This window comes from Lethenteron reissneri, chromosome 32 (genome assembly GCF_015708825.2).
Source record: "Lethenteron reissneri isolate LAM-NWPU_2019-01 chromosome 32, ASM1570882v1, whole genome shotgun sequence".
Classification (NCBI taxonomy): Eukaryota; Metazoa; Chordata; class Hyperoartia; order Petromyzontiformes; family Petromyzontidae; genus Lethenteron; species Lethenteron reissneri.
This window is the reverse complement of record NC_083810.1, coordinates 10,132,492-10,152,414: the sequence shown is the minus strand read 5'-3', so window position 1 is coordinate 10,152,414 and position 19,923 is coordinate 10,132,492. Positions and strand designations below refer to the sequence as shown.

General features: G+C 45.6%; 1 protein-coding gene across 4 annotated transcripts in view; it reads right to left on the bottom strand.

The window, feature by feature from the left end:
• Nucleotides 1–16,262, bottom strand: part of LOC133350008 (RELT-like protein 1) — a 59,149-nt gene extending 42,887 nt beyond the window's left edge. For 2 of the 4 annotated variants that reach the window (XM_061563952.1, XM_061563956.1), the window contains exon 1: nucleotides 16,126–16,262. The gene's annotated coding sequence lies outside the window, so the exon portion shown is untranslated. Of the gene's footprint in view, nucleotides 1–15,207; nucleotides 15,399–16,125 lie in introns of those variants that run through there. The other 2 variants (XM_061563955.1, XM_061563950.1) reach the window with 2 other exon arrangements.
• Between the last annotated feature and the right edge of the window lie 3,661 nt (nucleotides 16,263–19,923).

Here is a 19,923-nt window from a genome sequence, read left to right as displayed (position 1 = left end):
GCGATCCGAGTTCGATTCCCGCTCACGGCCAACACCAGCGAGGATTATCTGAACCGGTCCTGGGTCTCCCCCTAGGTCGGCTCGGCCTCAAACGAGCACCTGGCACGATGTGTAAACATCGCCACCCAGGAGACAAAGGCATTCAGGCGTGGTGCTGGGTACGCTGCGTCGGCCCTTCATAGGTGCTACTCGCTAACAGCACTTGCCCAAAAAAAATCTGTTCAGGCTATACGGGGTGTATTTTTCTTTGTGGCTGGCACCAAACAGGGCTCTGCACGATCTCGCAGCTTGAGCGCAAGTGAGGACGAACATGGGCAGGTGGCTGGGCCAACAATAGCACCTCTCTCACGGAGCCGTCAGCACGTTCCTCCAACAGCATGCTTTAAAACAAATACATGTAACACAAGCTTCTCCCATCGGCCTGAAGCCCTGCCACTGAAATTGAAGTACGTACCTCGCATATAATGCAGTACGCTGTGCAGTACTGGGGTTCACGCATTATGCTGCGAACCCAGCGGCGTGAGCGTTTGATTGCAGGCCATAGCTCGCAGCAGTGGCGAGCGATATATCTGAATACATCACGGGCACCTTCCTTTATCAGTCTGCACTGACCATAGGGACGAAGTATAGTCAGACAACCGCTCATGACAGACACCTCCGATTATCACGGTTGGCTATGTACGGTGCGAAAGAAGCGCAAAGTACGTACAGACAGCAGGTCGTTATATGAAGTACAACTTTGGGTGTACGACACACTCCCAACTAAAAAATTCCAATAGCGATTTCCTGCGTATTTATCAATGCTGTTCATCATCCACAAATTGATGACCACGGTTCAGGCATCGAACTTACGCCCCCTGGGGCTGAGGGCCATTGCGTTCCCAACAGCGAGGGAGCTGAATTGTCAGCTGACAGAGACGTAGAGACGTAGACACACAACACTCTATTCAACTCTGGTGTGACTGCCCTATAGTGTGACTGGGCAAGCAAGCTAATACAAACCACTTGGTCCTAAATTCCTACGGCTTCCCACGCCCATAGCCTACATGGGCTCCGCAAAGTAAGCCGAGCACCATCGAACTGCCCACATTGGGCGACGTCAAAGGACGTCGCCCAATGTTAACTCAGCTGAGTTTCTGGTGTTGCTCTCAGAACAAATAAACCAAGCATTCTCGACACCTGCAGCATGTGAAGGCAAGTCATGTTTCAAAACAATGGGGCGAGGCATCATGTATGCGTACCTCTTCTTGGTTCTTTCGGTAAAGTCACGTAGAAGGGAAATAATAAAATAATAAAAAGAAAACATAATAAAATAATTCTCACGACGTTTCGGCCACAACGCAAGCAGCCGTCCTCAGGTGAAGAACAGGTCTGTCGAGAAGACAGCGTCTGAATGTATGCATTCAGACGCTGTCAACCCAAACGTGTTACCCATATTCTTGAACAAGGAAAATGAGTTTCCAACGTACAGCCGTTTCAATATGGGCAAAACATGTTTTATATTTGTGTTTCTCCCTTGTGATGGGACTTTGTAGGATGAATGATTAAATTTACAAGGGCACGGGGTGACCAATAGGGTCTGAATTGGTCTGTAATAAAGTAGGCACTGATAAGGAGTTGACAGGTACGTGTGTGGGTGGATGTTGAACTTCGTTCGTACGTGACCAACTGTGCTCATTGGATTCATTTAATTTATTTGGAATAACCCTGTGAGCCATTCGGCTCCTGATTCGGGGGAAAGACAACAAATTCAACGTGTCACGATTCCCTGCCCACACCCCTCACTCACCCCCTGCTCTCTCCCTCACCGTTGTGACTTGATAAATCAGCGTGATTTGGATTTGCAATTTAAGCTTTAGACGATTGTGAATGTAGCGCCTCTAAGTGGCTGTCGGGGTCACGTGAACTCACTACTTGCTAAACATACGAATTAAAAAAATAAACTACTTTACATAATTGATTTATACAAGCACGATTTCGTGCACGTATCGTTAGCATAATGATCTAATTTTAATTGACCAATTCGATGCATCGTTAGATGCCTAATACGGTGTCATTGTATATATTAACAAGTTAAAATGTAAATGCAGAAGTCCCCGACTGAAACCTATTATAGTCCTGCAGCAGCCCAAGTTCACTACCGTGTTATAGAAATAAGAACTATTATTTTAAAAATGCCAGCCGGTAACACGTGTTTGGGGTTCTGAGATCTGCCGGTATAGCACACCATAGCCTACTGCTGCTATTGCATCACTGTGTATATTCACATGCAGTACGGTACGATACTATATATGTACTTACGGAATGCATAAAGAGTATGCGTACACATGCAGCAGTGGAGTTCATCAAAAAGCGTCTGAAACAACAGTACCGCATTCGGCAGCGAGACCGTGGCCTTCACAACTGAACGACAAGGCACGCCGACCGGGCTAAAGTTCAGCTATGAACATTTCTATTTTCAACGCAGGGTGGTGCGTGAAACGCACATTCATAACCGCTGCTACGAAACGAATGATTTATGGCACTTTCGAGGAAAGAAATTGCTCCCGTTGTTTACAATCGCTCCGTTTAAAAACGGGCATCCGATTGCTCGCACCGACGAGGGCCTAATGGTCATAAAGTGGCGATCAAAATGGGCAGACGGTCAGTCTGCAGCGAACACGGATCTCTGTTTTCAGCTGGGCACGGTGGCAACGTCATGTGTAAATCAGAGCACATGGCCAAGCCACTGAGTACAGGCAGAATCATTGCAGACTGGGCAGCGGCCAGAGGCTATTCCATCCCTGACCAATGGTGAATTCATTAAACACCTGCATCACCAAAGCCACGTGCGTGGGTTTGCGTACGTGTGTGTGAAAGTGGGCATATGCTCAGAGATATATTTTTTGTTATTCTTCATCAAAGCACTGACACGTTTTGATAAGGTCCCCGAGGCAATTTGTCAATGTTTGTCCGTAATTAGGCCGCACAACTTTTGTTGTTTGCTATTGAGCAACAGCGATTAGATTCAATCGTCTGATGGGGCCAAGTCAACACACATGACGTAACCGTGGGAAGTGTTACTTAGAGTACTCAAAGGATGATCGCCTAATGACAGAGTAACAATTTTAAATGTGCGGTCCATGGACTTAATTTACAGGACATATTACGACCGCGTACATTTTCACAGTTATGCTGCATAGCTCTCCGATGTGTTTTCGGGTTGTACTGCATGTTGTCCGGCACCATGTCCGACTTCTGCCTCCACGCGCATGGGAGCTGCTTCAGAAACTGCAGGGGGGGGGGGGCACGCCGAAACGTCCGACATCACGCCCAACAACCGGAAAACACATCGGAGGGCTGTGCAGAACACATTGTTGTGACATTCAAGCAGGCGTGTCTCGCACTGTCTGCCACTGCAACCACATTCCATACTTAACCAGAAAGCCAATCCTATGCGGTAAACTCATTTCTTTAGAACTGCCGTTTGTGTTCTAGTGTGCACCTCCGATTAGCACGCTTGGCTACGTACGGTGCAAAAGAAGTCCAACATACACACGTACACTGATGGTTGCTGATAAATCTGGTCACATGAGTGGATGTCAATAAAAAAAGTCAACATTAACACCGCCATAAAATGAAAACATTTTACAGTTTTACACATGGCTGTGTGCCATGGCCCTTCTTGAAAGTAGAGAACGATACGGAAAATATTGACCGACTTGTCATTGGAGATTCTGGATTTCCTATTAAACTGAAAAATTGCTAAACGTTTTTCATTGACATTTGAGCAGTTATCAATTAGTGGCCATTGATGAAAAAAAAACACTTAAAAAGTAACAAATATTGATAGATTAACATTTGTATGATTGAATATGAATGAAAAAGTGTCAATTTGGTAACATTCGTGCTTAAAAACATGTATATAGTGCATTTAAAGCATCAAAATGAGTCAGCATCCAGCTGTGCCTTCACTGCACGACATTAACAAACCCACACGTAACAACATTTCCTATTTGTCACGCGACAGAGATCATCACCACCGTGGCTATGACCCTCTCTTATCCGTTTGGTTACAACATGAGGCTTTCCCCGAGTCGAAACACGCGTGCCCTTATTTTTCTCAATAATTTAGTGGACAGTGGCGACCTGGATCGATGCGATGGATTACTTCACAGGCGTGCAGATTTGTCTTCAAGGGGAGAGCAAGGTGAGCGCAAGGTGATCTTGAGATTAACCGCCACGGGTAAGTGACCCGGCAGCTACTCCAACAGTGGGTAAGGAAGACCGTTTAACCTGCTTGAGGATGCAACACTTATACGGTCCGGCTTGACAACAGCATTGCATGGGTTACAAAGCTTTGCTTCGTCGCGGGTTCACCTGTGATGCAATGAAAGCCAACGTATGATTTTTTGCACGTCCGCCTTTGACACAGCACACAGGATGTACGTACGGTGTGTTGGATTTACAAGCTTATATCAGCTATGAGACCTCCTTTACCAGTGGCAAAATATAGTAAGAGCTTTTTACCCTTTCAACTGGTACAAAAACTGACACCTTAATACAAGGCATCATGTTGGCAATAACCACAACACAAGCAGTCAAAATGCAAACAAAAACATGATGCCTTGTATAAAGGTGTCAGTTTTTGTACAAGTTGAAAGGGTAAAAAACCTATTACTATATTTTGCCACTGGTAAAGGAGGTCTCAGTGTAAATGCTTACCCCGAGCTCTCAATACTCTGATAGTGCGCTGTTTTTGAGTTGTATGCCTTTTGGCGTCATCTGGTCCAACACCAGTGGAGACTAGGCTCTAAGAAAAGCTGTCTCGGGTGTGGACCAATCAACTTCAAGGACAGTGCATATCATTATCATCATCAGAGTTGATTATTTTTGTTTGCATTTTGACTGCTTGTGCTGTGGTTATTGCAAACATGATGCCTTGTATAAAGGTGTCAGTTTTTGTACCAGTTGAAAGGGTAAAAACCTATTACTATACTAATACCAGCTATCAGCTCCCAAGAACCCTACCAGTACATAATCACGAGGGTGGTGCGAAATATCGCACTACCCTCGTGATGCAACACGCCGTGTTGGTGCTACAGTCTGCAACTTAATTTTGTAAATATACTGTGATGGGTTCATAAATAACATGGCCAAACAGACTTGTGCTGCAGTGACTTTATGAAGTAACAATTATATAAGCGTGTGTGCGATATCATATTTCTCACGTGGCACCACTTGTTCTGGTTCCGCTTTCTATTTTGCTTGATTGCTGTCCTGTATTTCACTTCTGTTATTTTGATGAGCCAAGTCACCCTTCCAAAATGAGACTATCCTGGCCTCTCAAATTCTCACCTGGTTAAATATATACTGCAGCGTAAAGAGTATATGTTACCATCCACGTGATGCGCGTGTCGCACTGTTTTTTGTGCAGTGTCTTCACATGCAGTTGTATTTAGATGTTGTATGAATCAAAACTGTATTGCACAATTACGAAAGTGTGCATATAGATCTTGACTTAAAGCTTTCGTGACTGCAGGAATTCATATTCTATGGGTCTTTCGGTAAAGTCACGTAGATATTTTTTTTCTTTTCCTGAAGACGACTGCTTGTGTTGCGATCGAAACGTCGTAGTTTGTTGTAACTTTTTGCTATTTTCTTTGAACCTATCTACGTGACCTTACCGATAGACCCACATAATGTGCATATAGCTTTTGCAACACTGTACACGGTCGAAGCATTCTAATATCCATAACACGAGAAGCAGAGACAACAGACTAGCATTTAAATAGCACCAAGGGAGCAGACATGCGAATATACACACGTGCAGCAGTTAGGGTAAATAGTCCTTCATGGGGGAGTATCCATGAGCTGGGTCATGTTCGACAGCTCTCTGATGAGTAACGATTGGGCTGTTAGCTCACTGTTCCTCTACACACAAAGCAAAGACAAAGACCCCCCATAGAGTCTCTTTAGGAGATCTATCTAGCATCTATTTCGGCTGGCATGGCATACGAAAGGGTGGTTTGTGGGCCCTACGCGTGGCCATCTTTGTCTCCCCAGTGCTGATGTTTACACACCGCAGCAGGTACTCTTCAAGGCTGGGTTGACCTCGGGTGGGCTCAGGACTTATTTGTGGCCAATGTTGTCTGCGAGCGGAAATCGACCTCGGATCCCCGGATTCTACTACACTTTCATTCCACCAGACAATAACCCCACATAGAGCCTTAACATACTATTCATGTTCTTTAGGTCTTTCGGTAAAGTCACGTAGATAGGTTAAAAAATAACAAAAAATTACGTTTCGATCGCAACACAAGTGGTCATCATTAGGTGGAGAGAAAATAGGGGTTAGCCTCTAAAGGCAAACTGTTGATGAAGGTTTAAAATGGGTGTAGCCCAAGTGTCAGCAGCATGGGCGGAGAAGGTTATGTGAATGTGAGGGGTTAAAAACTGGTGAGCAATGGACAGTGCTAAAATGGAAACATTATAGCCAGTTATGACTTAAACTGGTTGATTACATCTTTCCAATGATTGTTGAGTTTGTACCCATCCTCTCGGTTGAAATTGTGTCGATGTCTGTATATATGGATGGCTTCATGAACGAATCTTTGTTGATAGCCAGTGGGTTTGCAAGGTACCTTCGTCTTAGAGAAATCAATTTCGCGTGAGCCCACCGCATTAAAACAATGATCAGCCACGGCCGAAGTATTGGTCTCTACCGTGTTTCAGATCTGCCTTATGTTCACGAACGCGGTCCGAGACATGTCGCTTAGTTTCCCCAATGTAACTACTTAACAGACTGTAGGGGCAAGTGCTGTTGGCGAGCACCTATAAAGGCCGGCACGGCACACGAGGGGGTTGGTGGCCAGCAACCACGCCCGACCGCCTTTGTCTCCCGAGTGGCGATGTTTATACACCACACCAGGTACTCATTTGAGTCTGAGTCGACCTAGGGGAGGCCCAGGAGCGGTTCAGATAATCGTCACTGGTGTCGGCCATGAGCGGGAATCGATCCTGGGTCGCAAGTTTCGTAGCGCAGCGCGCTAACCGCTACACCACCGCTCCACACACACACAACCTTGGCCCTTTCTGGCCACGGAAAGCAGGAGACAATTTATTCCACTGCCACGGAATCATCAATCTGCTGGGAAAACGACTGTAAATCTGTTGGAGCTATGCCACGCATTTAATCCTGGCACAGTTTGGTGAAGAAAAAAACCGCACTGAGACATTGCAGCGAATGAATATATAGCGCTCAATAGCGCGTCAATGCGACGTGTGCAGAAAAGAGGGCTAAAAATATATTTGAGAGCGGTAGATTGTGCGCAATGCATATATCCACAGTACAGTAAAGAGATGCGCGTTAATGAATGGATTTAATCTTGCAAAACAACCGGTGACATTTAACCAATATCGACGTCAAGGTCAAAGTAAAGAGGTGATGGCAGCCAATGCCGCTGATGCCAATCCCACCTCGCCATCGCGCTTAGATCTGGCTTCACAAGGCCACGAGAGAGATGTTGATTGCTTGGGGAGGCCTTCATATAGCAGTGGATAGAGTAAGGACAATGATGATTATATTCACCAACAGAAATACCAATGCATGGTATTATTTGAATTCCATGTAAAGCGGTGGATTGTACCGGGCATTCAAATCCGCAGCCAACGGCAATGTTATATTTGGAATTGTCTCGTGTAAAATAAAGACCACTCAACTTAACAAAGAAAAACTCACATTCATCATCAACAGAGGTGACGTGTCAGCCTTTTCTTACAGGACAGTACAGAGAGGCAATGGAGAGGTTGAACGCTTAGCTCTATCTGAAATCTCGACGATAATATAACATTGCGGGCGCTGGGTGGAAGGCGACACGGGGGGTACTGTAATACCATGTTGGAGGTCTAATCCACCACTGCTGAGAGATCCAGCGTTTGAATCGGGCGGTCACCTGTGATTAAATTGGAATCTCAAGTCCAGTGAGATGATGGTCTTAGCTTGGTCACCACGATGGCAAGAAATATATTTCCTATTCAATGAGGATGTTTGCTTCATTTGTACAATTTCAGCATGAGTATAAGAACATGAAGATGATTGACATGCAATGGACATTCTGCCCAGCGCTATACGAAAGATGTGACCCGGGTGTGGATAAAGCCACAGCCAAATGGATCTCAAAACCGGTTATGCAACATCAATGTCCGGGGCTATGTTCTGACAAAATATGATTTGTACGTTCCTTACTGCCAGAGTTCTGAACTGGAAATGTCTTCATCTCATGTGATGCTGATAATCAATTTGCATAACATTTGGAGACATACCAAAACATATATAAAAAGGAGTGTTGAGCAATAAACTCAAGGTGAGCAAACGTGAAGTTGCTCATTTTACAACTCTGGTGACTTTACATTCTGTACATTATCCAACTGGTGAGTGGTGAGCGTGGGGTTAGGTAGAGGGCATGGCTTTGGGTCAGGGTGCAAAGGGTAAACCAATAGTCGGCTCCTTCTCTAATCAGTCCACACCCCGTTAAATGCAGTTTAAATCTCCACCACACAAGCGTTAAATACCGTGAGTTTACATCGGCCCTAATAAGCGTCAGTGGGCATGCACAAGCGTGTTATGCATCAACGCAAATTGTAAGAAGATCAAAACTGGCTTATTTGTCATCGGATCGGAGTGTTAATCTAGGATTGTTCCAGTTCGACTTCTACAGAAAGCTGCGGGTGCTGTTCTCACATGAGATGAAGACATTTCCCACAGTAAAACGTGTTAGCTGTGGTTGTGTTTGCAAATTGTTATTCGGATACGGAAAGTCGTTCCTTTTTGAGAGGTAGTTCAGGACAGATGCACATTATCAAAGCAAATAAAGTTGCATTGGCTTGTAGTCCGCACAACAAAGCCTGTTGTGATGGTTTAACATTTAAAACAAGATAAACGTATCAAGCTTACTACGCTCCCTCACCACCACACGCTTCATAAAAACAAGTATTTGCTTTTGCCACAATATAATGCATGTTTTTGCAAGGTGTCACACGAATTGGGATAGACCGTCATTTTTCTTGGTTCTTTCGGTAAAGTCACGTAGAAGGGAAGTAATAAAATAATAAAAATAAAACATTATTTTATTATTATTTTATTATGTTTTATTTTTATTATTTTATTACTTCCCTTCTACGTGACTTTACCGAAAGAACCAAGAAGATGAATCCCTGCAGTCACGAAAGCTTTAAATCGAAATTTAGACCGTCATTGTTTCTCATGGTAACAAAACGCTTCCTTTTGTTACAGAAACTTAATAACACTTTCCAAGATCTCCATTAACACATACTCATTGTCTCTGTGGGCTTTCGCAATGTGTTATAAGGATTGTTGTAGCCTGACTACCAAAGCTCTGAAGTGTTGCTATGTCGTAAAACCGTGGCATCTACTGCCAAGACTTAACACGGGACAATGTCCAGATGCACAGCCCGCAATGAATGTCCTATCAATGGAGCTCGCAACATGGTTAATTACATCCCCAGAGATCGAGGATGTGACAACACAATGCATGTCACAGCACAAGCAATCCGACTCCACTGTGTATGTGTGAAGGCCCCTTAAACAATAGAGGTAAACTTCCACCTCCACCGAAACTCAGTTTCTTTGTTTTCTGGTTGGGCATAATTTTGGGATGAAGCCCAATCTTTCCAGGCCTACTTCGCATTTTAATCGGATGTGTACAGATGCACGCATTCGTTGATTTAAAATTCTTATACTGGTAGGAACCTCATGGTTACACCAGCCCACAGGGGATTATTGTGTCCGTCCGTCCTGCATCAAAAAATGGGAGGGGTGGGGCTGGGTGGGTGGGGAGGGGCTGGGTGGGGAGGGTGGGGAGGGGCTGGTCACCCCGTGGTGCCCTTATAAAACTCAACGTTTAACCTACTCACGCCGGCTTGTGCCCGCCCTCACAGTCGGGCATATTTGCGGAATACACCACGCCGCCGTTGACCCTGGCCATTGACCGAGCAACCCAACGTTCCTACCAGCTCCCTCCGCAGGAATGTGTTTTTGGCCACACGGAACATAATGACAAGATCACATTATGACATGAGTACCACAGTCCTTTAATGTCAGGACTACTGATAGCATTTAAAATCACCCAGTCTAATATCTAATCTATTCCACTATTCGTGACTCATGACTTGTTGTTACAGCAAAACAATCAGACGCAATACAAATGAGGCAAACGAGAGATGGTTCAACTAAAAAAAATTCGTGTATTGAACTAGATCGAGACCCCAACTCGTGACAATTCATTGAATCGCTGTGATGAGCAGGAGAAACATCTCTCCTTGCCCAGTACTGTATTCAACTTCATGAAGTAACATCAATAGCATTCCATAACAGGGGTTGAACATGGTTGTAAAGTCTTTTTTTATATCATTAATGAAGCTTCACACGCATGTCTGGCAGCTTGGTACAAAAATAACCTAACCATGTTTTATGGGTTGTGTCTTCTAAGAGGTATAACTGAATCTGCAATGTACATCAGTCTCTAAAACTACTGTTCAATATATGTCTGCACATACGGTACTGCAATGGGCTGCATTGAGTCAGTGGGACTAATGATCATCCAGATCAGACCGTACAACGAATAACCACGCAATGCCCGATCCACAGATACGAAGGAGACGCCACAGCGATGAAGATACACTCCAGCCGCTGCTCCTGACACGGTGATCTGGGCTTGACCGCTCGAATATGAAATAGTAAAGTTGTTCCTCTGCAACCTACATCAAGCCATACGAAAGACGAAGAGCCGAAGGGGCAGCGGTATATGAATGTGTCAATGTGTGTTCAGAGTTGTAACTTGAATTGTACGCAGTGGCTGTAAATGACATGATCGAGACCACAGCGAAGGCCAATGCGGGCATCTCGAGATTGTTTCCGCGTCGAGCAATGCACCGACAATTTATGAAAAAAATCATTCCACACAGACTTGTGAGAAGACCCCCAAACACCCCAACAATGGCAACAACCCTAATCGTTGCTGAATCTTTTCTCCAAAATCCACATTTCAAAGCCACAATGTTGTCCTCTATTTACGCCATCACCAAACGGTCATGGTAAAGTATGGTCAAGCAACCACCACCACTCGCCCCCCCTGCCCCCAACATTGAAAATCCCTTATCCAGCAGTCGATTGACAATAAGACCGTACAAAAATGTAGTTTTAGTTTTCATTACACCACCACCGGTATGTACTACATCCCAGTACATCCCGTAACATTCCCTGTGAAATTGTGTACGGACAGCCCTATTGTTAACTCAATTTGTTGGAAAAGGGCCTCTCCAATACGGTTGTTGTTGTTTTCTTTCTTACCATACTTCACCGCGCTGGTCAACGTGTGTTAGTGAAAGAAGGGGGGGGGGGAGCCCCAGTGTGATACGGTATTTTATTTGGGTACTTGTTATGATTAAACCGGACTTGCCGTGTGTATGAAAAACTGAGAATACGTTTTACCCTTTCTGGCAATAAAACAGGAGGTGTTAACATGGTCAAACAACAGATAGAAACCTTTTGCAAGGAATCAAGTCTGCATGAGCCACACACGCAGTTGTGGTGAACATGTAAAAAAACACGTTCCACTATGTAACACGATTTTTGTCCCTGGGTTGTGTTATCTTCTAATTGCTTATGCCTCAAAAGTATAGAAAATGGATATTATTCCCCACAAACTTTGCTTTTGTGACCAGGACTTTATGTGAAGGAATGCCACAAATGCACACCACGTTTTCTCATTGAAAATAGGTAAATTGCAAAATACCACTGTCCTGGTCACAAAAGCAAAGTAATAGCCATTTGCTGTACTTTTGAGGCATAAGCAATCAAGTCTGCAATAAAGTGTGTCTGCATGTTCACCACAAGTACGTGTTGTTAATGCGAACATGATTCCTTGCAAAATGTTTCTATTTGGCGTTTGGATATCTTAACCCCTCCTGGTTCATTGCCAGAGGGGGTAAACCATATTCTTATTTTTGTATACTTTAATACTACATCATGGGACCTCCTTTGCCAGTATCAAAATATGAGAATAGGTTTTCCCCTTTTTTTCTGGCAACAAAACAGGTGTTAAAATGTTAAAACACCAAACTGAAACCTTTTACAAGAGATTATGTCTGCATTAACCACAATACTTGTGGTCAGAATGCAAATTTTAAAAAACATACTCTGATAATAAATTCATTGTCCTTGAAACTGATTTGTCCACACCAGAGACAGCGTTCTTTTTAGCCTAGTCTCAAAAGGTGTTAGGTCTAACACCTGTTTTGTTAGGTCTGTTTTGTTAGGTCTAACACCTTTTGAAACTAGGCTTCAAAGAAAGCTGTCTCTGGTGTGGTCCAATCAGTTTCAAAGACAATGCATCTATTATCAGAGTATGTTTTTGTTTGCATTCTGACCACAAGTATTGTGGGCTAATGCAGATATGATTCCTTGTAAAAGGTTTCAGTTTGGTGTTTTTAACATTTTAACACCTGCTTTGTTGCCAGAAAAAAGGGGAAAACCTATTCTCATACTTTAATACATGCAAAAAGGTCCAATTTTGCCGTGTATGTGTCAAGTATGTTCTTGAATGGGAGATATTGCGTGTTGGCCCCTGGAAGCTCCATGTCGCCAAGGCAGAACTTATCAGAGCAGTGCAATATTGGACGTGCACATATTAAAATTGCGCACTGCTGTATAAAGGTATTAAAAATAAATCCCAATTAAAACCAAGGCAGCATTTGAACAGCACCCGGAACATTGCTTCCCTTTAACACGAGTCTACTACAAATACACAGTGTGTATGACAGACATTATGTTAATAAAAATAAAAAATAAAAATTTATCTTTATTAATTTTAATTTCATTTTTTACCTACATGACTTTACCGAAAGAACTAAGAGTCATGAAAGCTTCAAATCTAGAATTAGACATTATGTTAACACTCAATGCAGTACCCTGCAGCACTATGTATTAATTCCAGCAGTGCACTGTGGTACACATGGATTGTGTACACGTCCACTTCATCCAGCAGTGGAGTGACCAGAGCTGTATCACACAAACACATGCAAAGGTCCCCCGTATAGCCTAATATATACTTTTGGGGCAAGTGTTCTTAGCGTTCAACGCAGGGGGGAGTGTGGAAGGCGGTGGTGGTGGTGGTGCTGTGGTCAGCAGCACCACGCCCGGCCGCCTTTGTCTCCCCGGTGGCGATGAGTCGACCCAGCAGCGGTGCTCTGATAGGGCACGCCACTGACGTTAGCCGTGGCTGGATGAATGGAACTCAGGTCGCCGGGTTCGTAGGGGCTTACAAATACAGTACTGTACACACACACACACACAATATACAGGATAATCACATGCACTGTACTGTGTACATATACACAAATACGAAGATCCCCCGTGTAGCCTGTAACAGGCTGTAGGGGCAAGTGCTGTCAGCAAGCACCTACAGACACACAACAAAGATCCCCCGTGTAGCCTGTAACAGGCTGTAGGGGCAAGTGCTGTCAGCAAGCCCCTACAGACATACAATAAAAACAAAGATCACCCGTGTAGCCTGTAACAGGCTGTAGGGGCAAGTGCTGTCAGCAAGCCCCTACAGACATACAATAAAAACAAAGATCCCCCGTGTAGCCTGTAACAGGCTGTAGGGGCAAGTGCTGTTAGCGAGCACCTACAGACATACAATAAAGACAAAGATCCCCCGTGTAGCCTGTAACAGGCGTAGGGGCAAGTGCTGTTAGCGAGCACCTACAGACATACAATAAAGACAAAGATCCCCCGTGTAGCCTGTAACAGGCTGTAGGGGCAAGTGCTGTTAGTGAGTAGCACCTATAAAGGCACACGAGGGGGTGGGTGTACAGCACCACGCCCGGCCGCCTTTGTCTCCCCCAGTGGCGATGTTTACTACAACACCGCAACGCCAGGTACTAATTTTAGGCTGAGTCGACCTAGGGGGAGGTCTGGGATAGATTCAATTAATCGTCACTGGTGTTGGCCGTGGGCGTGAAGTTGCATACATGCAGATACACACACGGGATGTGTAGCAATGTTCAACTTACAATACTACAGTGCTTATTGAATTAATGCGAGTTAACTATATTTAGACTCCCCAACCCCTCTCTCTAAGCATGTGCTGCAAGTACAGCAGCAGAATGCCACAATCTCCTCCAGCCACCAGCAAAAACCCAGATTTATACATTAACAGAATATAGATATTTTAAAACAGCACATCTATTGTTGTTGTGTCACAGGCTGTGTTGTTGCCCACAACACGGCACTGAGATTCAGTGCAGCAAGCATCCGATGATGATGAATAACATTGATGGGAGATGATGATTTTGATGATGGTGGTGGTGGAAATTTGAGATGAGCGTGATTATCGTCAACATTATCATTGTCGATCGATCGTTTTCAATCGACTGCCAGTGACTGAGATGGTACATTGACAGTAAGGCGATGAAGACGATACTAACAGTGGTGGTAGTAGTAGATACGGTTATGGTACTAGATTAAATGACAATGGCTGCTGAAGACAGTGTTGGTGAATTATAGTGATAGATGATGATGATGGTATTGTAAAATAGTAGATAGACAATTATGCTCACCATCATTACCATGGTATTGCACTGAAGTGAAACTAACTAAGAGTACCATAAGAGGACGGTGGTGGTGGTGGTGTTTATTGGAAGTACAATGAAATATGAAGATGTAATGCTTCCATATATGGTTTAAAAAAAGGTCGAGTTTATAATGTTGACAACTTGTATGTGTGTGTGTGGGACCCTATTAGTTTTACAATAGTGCAGACCACCTCAACAACAAAGACAATCACAAGACATGTGAATATTCAAAACCCATGATGCCAACACATGGCCCATGATACCAACAGGGCCCATGATGCCCACCCAAACAAAGGCAAAGACCGCCCGTGTAGCCTGCCGGGGCAAGTGCTGCTAGCGAGTAGCAACCCACACGAGGTTGTTAGGGGTGGCCACAACCACCACGCCCGACCGCCTTTGTCTCTCTCCCCCCCTCCCCCAGCGATGTTCACAACAATCCACACCAGGTACTGATTTGAGGCTGAGTCGACCTAGGGGAGGAGGCCCAGCCAGTACCGATTCAAATGTCTCCAGTGTCGGTATTCCAGACCCGCTTTGTGCCCACCACACACAACACACACAGCAACGTACCTTGTGACGTTGCCGAGCCCCATGGTGTTGTGTACAGGGTTACAAGAAGGTTGTTGTATGGCAGCAGCAGCAACACACGATGTTGTAACATGAAGGAGGACGTGGTTGTGTGTGTGGTACGTGGTGTGTGAGTGAGTGATTGTGAAGCCCGTCGTGGAACTGGACGGAATGTGAACTGCACGGAGAACATTGAGGCCGACACGTGAACACTCCCCACCCCAACGCACACACACACACACACAGATAAAGGCAAAGCTCCCCCGTGTAGCCTCAGCAGAATGTCGGGGCAAGTGCTGCTGGCGAGCGACGATGTCGAAAGCCGGCAAACGACTCGAGGGGTGGTCACCAACAACGATGCCAGTCCGCCCGTCCGCCTTTGTCTCTCCCCCAGTGGCGATGTTGTGTTTGTTTGGGGGCACACAGCAACCCGCAGGTGCTCCCTTGAAGCCGAGTCGTCCTCGGGGGGGACGAGGAGGACGAGGAGGAGAAGGTTGATGATGGAGGTTGATGATGATGGTGGTGATGATGGTGGCCGTGAGTGGGAATTGAAGCCGGGAGCATGGAGGGATTGTCGGCCACTCGCTAAAACTACCGCTACACTCACTCACGAAGACAACACACAACCACACACACACAACACAACCACACACACAACACAACAACACCCACAACAACAACACACACACACTTAGCCAACACACAACAACACACACAACACCAACACACACTCACGAAGCTAACACACAACAACACATTCACTCACGAAGCCAACACACAACACACAACAACACACACACACTCACGAAGCCAACACACACAACACAACAACACACACACACTTAGCCAACACAACACACACTCACGAAGCTAACACACAATAACACAATACCACACACACGCGCACGCATTTCCACGTACCCGAGTGTACGTAGCAGGAGCCACCAACAATCCCCTACAGCCCGCCTTGCCATCACCACCATCACCATATCACCATCACCATATCACCACCATCACCATACCACCATCACCACCACCATCAATGCTTCTTCCCCGGCAGTCCCCCCACCTCTACGCATACCGGGGTGGTGGCACAACCAACCTCTTGCGCCCTCTACCGTTCGCCTTCCTCGACGAACACAAAGATTCATTGACAGCAGGAGTGTTGGAATCCACAACTCTTTGGTTCTTTCGGTAAAGTCACGTAGGTAGAAAAATAAGTATAACCCGTAAAAACTAAGTTTTTCACTATACATCCTTTATATGCGTGGCGGCTAGAGTCCTCTCGTCCTCTGGCTTGAGATGGCTGCCACCTATGGGTCAGATGATTGCATTGCACCATTAAGAAATTGGTAATTAAATATAATATTTTTGTCCTAAAAAGTGTAAAATTTTGGAAAACATTTTTCACGAACATTAATTGTCACGCACAACGAGTCTGTGTGGAAAATGTCAGCTCGATTGGATCACGGGAAGTGGGTTAAAAAACGACCGAAAGATTTGCACGGTCCTAAGCAAGCAAGCGAACTTAATATAAAGGATTTAATAAGTGACTATTTAAAAACACTTTTTGTTTTAAACACGCTTTAATGAAATGTACCGTACTAGTAATGGCAGAACTCCACGACTCCAGGAAGTGGCCCCGAAGCTTTCCATAACGTAATAGACCGTGGTAATTTACAGCCAACGTTAGTTGAGCGTGGACAATTAGACCCAAGCCGAAACATAACATATACAAAGATGGGTTACATTTTATTTATTTTAATGATAGAACATAGTATTGTCATCAGTATGACATATGCATACGAAGTTTGCAGTATATACCATATTGGGAAGTGGGTTAAAATTGAGTTACAAGATTTGAGGATACGACAACAACAGACAGACTGAGTTAATAGAAAGCGTGTAAAAAGATTGTTTAAAATATATATCTATTTTTTATGATAGAATATAGTATTGTCATCAGTATGACATAAGTATACAAAGTTTGCAGTCGATACCACGTTGGGAAGTGGGTTAAAATTGATTTACAAGATTTGAGGATCCGACAACAACAACAACGACAACAACAACAGATCACGACGTTTCGATCGCAACACAAGCAATCGTCATCAGGTGGGACAACCACAGCAAGACAAAAACTGCCGAAGGTTTGTCCCAAATGACGTCACGCACCTATGGGGGGGTCAGACATTTGTGACGATGTGTGACGAGGGGGGGGGGGGTTTGAGAAACGTGACGTCAAATCAAAATGTGCAACTTTAAATAAATATGGACAACACGTTCTACTTAATTAAATAGACTTTGCAATAAATGTTTTCTCCTACAACATCAGAGTGCAGCGGCACCTTAAATACGCACTACAATGACAATAGTTTATAGCGATTTGAAGCATGCTTTATTGTTTTGGGGGGGGGGGGCAGAGCTCTGTGACGTCATATTTGAGGGGGGGGGGTCTGACTTTTTGTGACGCCGTGTGACGAAGGGGGGGGATCAAAAATCGTCCAAAGTCGCGTGACGTCATTTATGGACGGCTCATAACCCCTCAGTGGCGATGTTTACTACGCGCACAGCACCGGGTACTCATTTGAGGCTGAGTCGACCTAGGGGACGCACGAGACCGGTTCAGATAATCGTCACTGGATGTTGACCGTGAGCGGGAATGGAACTCGGGGTCGCCCGGGGTTTCGGAGCGCTAACCACTGCACCACCGCTCCTGTCTCTCACACCACACACACCCCACTGGCACTTATAGTGGTAGGAACCTCATGGTGACACCAGCCCACAGGGGATTATTGTGTCCGTCGTGCAGGGAGGGGCTAGGTGGGGAGGGTGGGGAGGAAGGGGCTAGGTGGGGAGGGAGGGGCTGGGTGGGGAGGGTGGGGAGGCAGGGGCTAGGTGGGGAGGGAGGGGCTGGGTGGGGAGGGGCTGGGTGGGGAGGGAGGGGCTGGGTGGGGAGGGTGGGGCTGGGTGGGGAGGGGAGGGTGGGGAGGGGCTTGGTGGGGAGGGGCTGGGTGGGGAGGGTGGGGAGGGGCTGGGTGGGGAGGGGCTGGGTGGGGAGGGTGGGGCTGGGTGGGGAAGGGGAGGGTGGGGAGGGGCTTGGTGGGGAGGGGCTGGGTGGGAAGGGTCCTGCTGGGTGGGTGGTGGGAGGGGTGGGGCTGGGTGGGGAGGGGCTGGTCACCCCCCTGGTCACCTCGAGAAACTCTCACCTGTCCCCACGTGTGCCGCTGGACGGGAGGTGTTTTTTCAATTGAGGGGAGGAGGCTATTTTGGGGACGCACCGCCCGTCATCATGAGCAGCGTCACGCTGTGCGAGGCTTGCAGGTAGTGGGGGGGGGGGGTTTCCCACCTTCGAGTAGGGAGGATGGGGAGGGGGCGGTGGGGGCCCAGGACGGCCGCCGATATTAAAGGGTCATTGAGTAATCCCATAGTTGTCAGACCCGCGCGGTGTAAACCCCGTGCTCTTGTACAGGGAAATTAAGTTTTCAGGTCCGTAAGGCGCGCAGACGTTTTAATACGGGCATATTTTTTTGTTTTTTGTGTAATTCTTTGTGTTTTCTCCCTTGTGATGGGACGTTTTAGGATGAACTTTGATATTTATAGGGCCACGGGGTGACCGATGAGGTCTGAATTGGTCTGTAATAAGGTAGGGCACTGATAAGGGGTTCACATGTATGTCATGGTGAGGGTAGTGGTGAGTGTACTAGTGGTGAGTGCACAAATGGTGAGTGTACAAGTGGTGAGTTTAGTGGTGAGTGTGTAGTGGTGGTGTTTGTCTTATTTGTTTGTTTCTCCCTTGTGATGGGACGTTGTAGGATGAACGTTGAGATTTATAAGGGCACGGGGTGACCAATGAGGTCTGAATTGGTCTGTAATGAGGTAGGGGGCACTGATAAGGGGGTTGACGGGTTTGGAATCGACCACAATAACAGTAGCCCAGTCGTCTTTGCAGACCATTAATCGACGGAGTTGCAGACAGTGATTGTCCCACATGAATTGGTGATGCTGCTGTCGCAGTGTTGGCAGCGACGCACAATTAACAAACACGGCAACTTCTTGGTTCTTTCGGTAAAGTCACGTAGAAGGGAAGTAATAAAATAATAAAAATAAAACATAATAAAACAATTATGTTTTATTATTTTTATTATTTTATTACTTCCCTTCTACGTGACTTTACCGAAAGAACCAAGAAGATGAATCCCTGCAGTCACGAAAGCTTTAAATCGAAAATTAAACACGGCAACATTCGTCAATACACACGATCTGCTATGAAGAAGTGCCATTGTCCGAACGTCGCCTATTTTTATATATTTTTCATTTCCCCCCCTCCCCTACTAACAGTGTTATTGACGAATGTTTTTGGGAGGTTTTTTTAGTCTTTGTTTTTGGCTCGGAGGAGTGACGATGAGCAGGATGAAGTTCCATCTGCGTCGCAAACAATCCAGTTGCCCCCCTTTTTTAGGGGACGGCGGCTCACAATATTGCGTAAACACGTGGTCGGGTGTCAAATCGAAGTTGTTTAGCATCTAATGCAGCAATCGCACCGAGGCTCTACCTATTAAAAATCGTAGGGCTTCGTGTGAAATCCGGCCCTCTTGTGTGAATGGAGTTCTGAAACGAGCGTTGGCCGCGCGTGAAAACTACACGTGTCTTCGTGTGTCCGTTTAGCTTTCCATTCCGTCACAATGATCGAATGGCTTCAGTGGATAAGGTAATTAA